This window comes from Homarus americanus, unplaced genomic scaffold (genome assembly GCF_018991925.1).
Source record: "Homarus americanus isolate GMGI-L3 unplaced genomic scaffold, GMGI_Hamer_2.0 scaffold60244, whole genome shotgun sequence".
Lineage (NCBI taxonomy): Eukaryota > Metazoa > Arthropoda > Malacostraca > Decapoda > Nephropidae > Homarus > Homarus americanus.
In genome coordinates, this window is record NW_024733902.1 from 36644 (window position 1) to 43070 (window position 6427).

The 6427-nt window shown below is 44.2% G+C and overlaps 1 non-coding gene across 1 annotated transcript; it reads right to left on the reverse strand.

The window, feature by feature from the left end:
* Positions 1 to 5311: 5311 nt before the first annotated feature.
* On the reverse strand, positions 5312 to 5385 carry Trnav-cac. Its single transcript has one exon. It is a non-coding gene; the product is annotated as a tRNA-Val (tRNA).
* Between the last annotated feature and the right edge of the window lie 1042 nt (positions 5386 to 6427).

The window sequence follows — 6427 nt, forward strand, 5'->3', positions numbered from 1 at the left end:
GTCACGCCAGGTCAAGGGTCACTGGTTACTCATACTTGACCTCATAATGTTCCCCTCACGATACTGTACACGGGATCTTTTATGGTTCACTTACACTTATTTATGTCACTCGTTAAACCTCAATAACACAGGATGGCTTTAACTTGTTTAGACCAACCTCGCTATAACGATGTATACGCAGCGTCATGAGTCGAGCTGCATCACTGGTGGATCAGTGGCACAACAACATTCCTCAGTGGTGGATCAGTGGCGCTACAACATTCCTCAGTAATGGACAAGTGGCACTACAACATTCCTCAGTGATGGACAAGTGGCACTACAACATTCCTCAGTGATGGATCAGTGGCACTACAACATTCCTCAGTGGTGGATCAGTGGCACTACAACATTCCTCAGTGACGGATCAGTGGCACTACAACATTCCTCAGCGGTGGATCAGTGGCACTACAACATTCCACAGCGGTGGATCAGTGGCACTACAACATTCCCCAGTGGTGGACAAGTAGCGCTACAACATTCCTCAGTGGTAGATAAGTGGCACTACAACATTCCTCAGGGATGGATAAGTGGCACTACAACATTCCTCAGTGGTGGACAAGTGGCACTACAACATTCCTCAGTGGTAGATAAGTGGCACTACAACATTCCTCAGGGATGGATAAGTGGCACTACAACATTCCTCAGTGGTGGATCAGTGGCACTACAACATTCCTCAGTGGTGGATAAGTGGCACTACAACATTCTTCAGTGATGAATAAGTGGCACTACAACATTCCTCAGTATTGGATAAATGGCACTACAAGACGCACTACATCATTCCTTAGTGATGGATAAGTGTCACTACAACATTCCTCACTGGTGGATAAGTGGCACTACAACATTCCCTAGAGATGGTTAAGTGGCACTACAACATTCCTCAGTGATGGATCATTGGCACTACACGACACACTACAACATTCCTCAGTGATGGATCATTGGCACTACAAGACACACTACAACATTCCTCAGTGATGGATCATTGGCACTACAAGACACACTACAACATTCCTCAGTGATGGATCATTGGCACTACAAGGCACTACAAGACACACTACAACATTCCTCAGTGATGGATCAGTGGCACTACGAGACACACTAAAACATTCCTCAGTGATGGATCAGTAACACTACAAAACACACTACACCATTCCTCAGTGATGGATCAGTGGCACACGAGACACACAAAACATTCCTCAGTGATGGATCAGTAACACTACAAAACACACTACACCATTCCTCAGTGATCAGTGGCACTAAAACATTCCCCAGTGATGGATCAGTGGCACTACAACATTCCTCAGTGATGGATCGGTGGCACTACAACATTCCTCAGTGATGGATCAGTGGCACTACAACATTCCTCAGTGATGGATCAGTGGCACTACAACATTCCTCAGTGATGGATCAGTGGCACTACAACATTCCTCAGTGATGGATCAGTGGCACTACAACATTCCTCAGCGATGGATCAGTGGCACTACAACATTCCTCAGCGATGGATCAGTGGCACTACAACATTCCTCAGTGATGGTCAAGTGGCACTACAAGACACACTACAGCATTCCTCAGTGATGGTTAAGTGGCACTACAACATTCCTCAGTGATGGATCAGTGGCACCAAAAGACAACACAAATCCCTCTATCATGGTGATATTCCAATCACGATGTTTGGGTAAAATATTTTTGCAGGAAGGCGGACATCATATATTGCGGTAAAGGTATTGCAGGGTGAACCATTCCTCCCAGCTCTCAGATTGATAAGATAAATATGGTAAAATATGCTCCCCCGAGCCTCTTCCACCGCCATGCCTGTCACTCCAGCCGACGGTGGACGCCACGCTTTATTTTATTCAGTCACGGGGCCGAGCTTGTGATCCTAGATGGGAGGGGAAGCGTCTTTACCTTATCCTGAGTCGGAGACGTTCATGAATGGAAGGAGAGATCCATTATTATGCCCTGATACCTGATATAAGGCTGTGCGCGTCACCTGTCTTATCAGGGAGGAAGATGTATTAAGTCAGGTTAATAATTCCCAGTTGTTACTTTGTACTTGTTTGTTGTTGTTGTTGTTTATAGTGGCCATAAATGTATACAATTATACATGTGTGTGTGTGTGTGTGTGTGTGTGTGTCTTATGTTTATTGTTTTAGATCAAACTAGGGAGAGGTCAGCACTATTTGTTTCTCATTACTCTACGAAAAACCATCAAATTCTTCACATATTTCAACAACACAATATATCATCGGTAATATTCCTCTCTCAGACGGTGACAGGTGGCTTGACTGTTATCGTAGTTTTATAGTTTTCCCTCATTTTATAGTCACGTTCATAAAGACAGGTCAATCTTGGTGCTATTCTTAGATACTGGTGTGTGAGACGCACTCCTGGGCCGCCCGCCCACGACGAAGGGTGTGGAGACGATAAGCGGCTCCTCAGGGTGCTCTTGTAGGAGGTATGGGGCAAGTTAAGCGTCCATGTTGACTTTACTGTAGGAAGATGGGAGGACTGTAATAGGACTTATACTTGTGTGTCATAATCATATTTTTTATTATGCTTTCCTTTTTATTTCCTCTTTACTTCTAGCGTTCATTTTGTTGCTTCTTTTTTTTTCCTCCTCTTCCTTTTCCTCTACTATGTTTCTTGATAATTTCTTGTCTCTATTTTTTCTCCTTTCCTGCTTTTCTTGTTCTGTATCTCTCTCTTCTTTTTCTTCCCTTTCCTCTAATTCTCTTCCTCCTTCTTCCCTTTCCTCCCCCACTGTTTCTCCCTTACTAATTATCTTCCTCCTATCGTTCTCACTCCATTTTCTCCTTCCTTCCCTCCTAATTATCCATCTTTCCCCTCACTCTCCCTTCCCTTCCCATCCCCTCTGTCCTCTCTCATTACCCCTCACTCTGTCACTCCTCTCCATCCCCATAACAGAGTACCGTCACCCGTCAAAAAATTACTCAAATTACAGAAGACTTTACACAGAGGGCGAGGTTGATCTTGAAGTAGTCAGAGCTGAGACAACACACGAGGAAGATGGACAACTGGTTATTTTACCGGAGTTATGAGAGAATAAACTTCTTGTACAGTTAGTTTCATTGTTGGGATTTTAGAAGTCTGTGAAAAGCTATACTGTATATCTATCTGGCGGTAGAAATATGTGAATAGCTATCTATCTATATTTGAGTGCATAAATACATATAAATGATAAGTTATATAATCTATCTGGCTATAAATCTTAGTATTTAAAACTACATTGTATACATCTGGTTATGTGTAAAAAAAAGTGTATCTAAAAAGTCATATTTATTTATGCAAATAAATACATAATAAATATACCTGTAAAAAGGTTTCCCTGTAAAAATATCCATTTATTGCGATCTGTAAAAAGCTGGTGTATATATCCATCTGCTTGTGATCAGTTATGTCCCAGTATCCAGAAGGCTATATATGTACACTTTGTACAGTATGTATCCATTATCCAGGTGAGGGGTGTCCTTCAGGCGTCTCCATCCATCATCCATCCACTCTTTTGTGTGAATTAAATCTGAGCTTGGACAACGGGTAGTTACTGTGCACTCTACCTGTGAGCAGGGGCGTAGAAATGATTACAGAACTGAGGTTACTGTGTGTGTGTGTGTGTGTGTGTGTGTGTGTGTGTGTGTGTGTGTGTGTAAAGACTTTATTACACGACCAAATTACACCCAGGAAGCGGAGTTCTTTAAATAAACACGGGAGCCCAACCAGCCATCACCATCTACCATCACAGTTTATTACCTCACTCACTACTACATCATCACCCTCAAACAACACCCCGACACAGTCAACTACTTATAAACGCCACATTAAATACCATCATACAGGAGCTAATTCATCATATGCTTAGCCTTCATCAGTGGCTCCAACTGTGAAGAAAAACTCATTTAACTGCACCAAAAAGTAGTTACATAATCGGTTACAGTTGACGATACAGTTACATTACCTAATACAACCTACAGGGTCATCAGATACAGATATTTCATGTTCCCCCTAAAACGACTTTCCTCGATGGATTCACCCTTCTGCCTCTCCCTATATAGTATATGGGGTGATGGGGGAATTGTGATGCGAGAGCGTGTGTGTGTGTGTGTGTGTGTGTGTGTGTGTGTGTGTGTGTGAAATTAGCTCTCGTTACCTGTACACCCTTTAGTGCTTCGTCTTGTTCTGTGTCTTCAACTCAGTATGTAAATACAAAAGAGCGTTTGGGATGTAGGTGTGTTATTCTTCACTGTGTTCACCTGTAACATGAGAGATGCGGAGGTCGTGTGGATACAGTCTCTGCCTCCTGTCCTGAGAGTCGCCGGTTACCGCCCAGTTCGCCCAGCTGTGAATGGGTACCTAACATTACAGTTGAAGACGTGAAGGTGGTTTAGTGCAGTGCCGGCTATGCTGCCTCCTTGTGTACCGGAGGCTTAGTGTAGTGTGTTGTATTGGTGCTTAGTGTAGTGTGTTGTATTGGTGCTTAGTGTAGTGTGTTGTATTGGTGCTTAGTATAGTGTGTTGTATTGGTGCTTAGTGTAGTGTGTTGTATTGATGCTTAGTTTAGTGTGTTGTATTAGTGATCAGTATAGTGTGTTGTGTTGGGGCTTAGTATAGTGTGCTGTATTGGTGCTCAGTATAGTGTGTTGTATTGGGGCTTAGTATAGTGTGTTGTATTGGGGCTTAGTATAGTGTGTTGTATTGGGGCTTAATATAGTGTGCTATATTGGGGCTTAGTATAGTGTGTTGTATTGGGGCTTAGGATAGTGTGTTGCATTGGTATCACCCCAAACTATCCGGCTGACCTATGAGGCCCACCTTCACCCCCACCTCACATAAAGAGTCACCCCCCTAGTGAGATATTAGCCTGTCAGTTTGCTATAAAAGGTTACATGAATCGATAACTTTTCTCCCGTCACTTAACGAGGACTGTTATGGAGACCGCTGTGTTAGGCGCTGAGATATAACACAGTCTTTAAACTAGCCCTTTTTTTTTGTTGCCCCTCGTGTACGAGGATGGCTGTCCTAGGTGTGAATTTGTTGAAGGTGTATAAGCTGTTATCAATACAACAACCACACCATGAGTTAACGAGTTGCATGACCCAATGCCAAGGAATAGTCCGAGAAGACCAGACAACTCGCCAACTGCACTCTGCACTGTCGAACCATCACCCCGGAATACGATCCGCAAATCGATTAACATCCAGGTCCCCAATTACTGCTGGGTAGACAGAGGCAAATGGCGTAAAGAAACTTTAACATAGTTTCACCCTGCCCGGGGATCGAACCCGGGTCCGCTCGCTTGTGAAGCGAGCATGCTGACCATTACACCACAGGTCGCCATACACCTTCCTTTAACCTCTCCACCATGGAAGGAAATATACCTGTGTAATGTTTACTGTATGTATCTATCTACAGTATACGAGTACTTGTACTTTGGTATATATATATATATATTACCTTTCCAAGCCTTTTCCTATTGAGTGAAGGTGGCGGAAACAACCCACACACACACACACACTACATCCTTGACCACCGAAGGGTCAAGACGTACCTGGCGCTCCTCTCGGAGCAGCCAGGTCAACTGTTAAGTTGTCCCATACCAACCCCCTCCCCTGAACCCTCCTCCCCACCGGAATATCAACAAGTTCTCGCCAGAAGTTACAATTTCATTTAGGAAAGGAACGGAACCAGTGTTAAACAGAGGTGAACAGTGGTGAACAGTGCTTAAGTCAGTGAGAACAACTCAACAGTAACAGTCGTACCCAAGTTAACCTTCACACAGTGAGGTCCCAGGTACCCAGTGATAACGGCCCGTGAGACCCAACAACAACCAGCGATGTGTTAATCCGTCTACGATAGGAAGGCCTAAGACCAAACCTCACTCATATAACACCATCTGTGAGGGAATTACTACACCACATGTCCCTCATAACACCATATGTGAGGGAATTACTACACCACGTCAAGTCCCTCATCACACCATCTGTGAGGGAATTACTACACCACGTGAGGCCCTCATAACACCATCTGTGAGGGAATTACTACACCACGTCAGGCCCCTCATAACACCATCTGTGAGGGAATTACTACACCACGTGATGCCCGTCATAACACCATCTGTGAGGGAGTTACTACACCACGAGGCCCCTCATAACACCATCTGTGAGGTAATTACTACACCACGTGAGGTCCCTCATAACACCACCTGTGAGGTAATTACTACACCCCGTGAGGTCCCTCATAACACCATCTGTGAGGGAATTACTACACCACGTGAGGCCCCTCATAACACCATCTGCGAGGGAATTACTACACCACGCCAGGTCCCTCATAACACCAACTGAGGGAACTACTACACCACGTGAGTTCCTCCTAACAC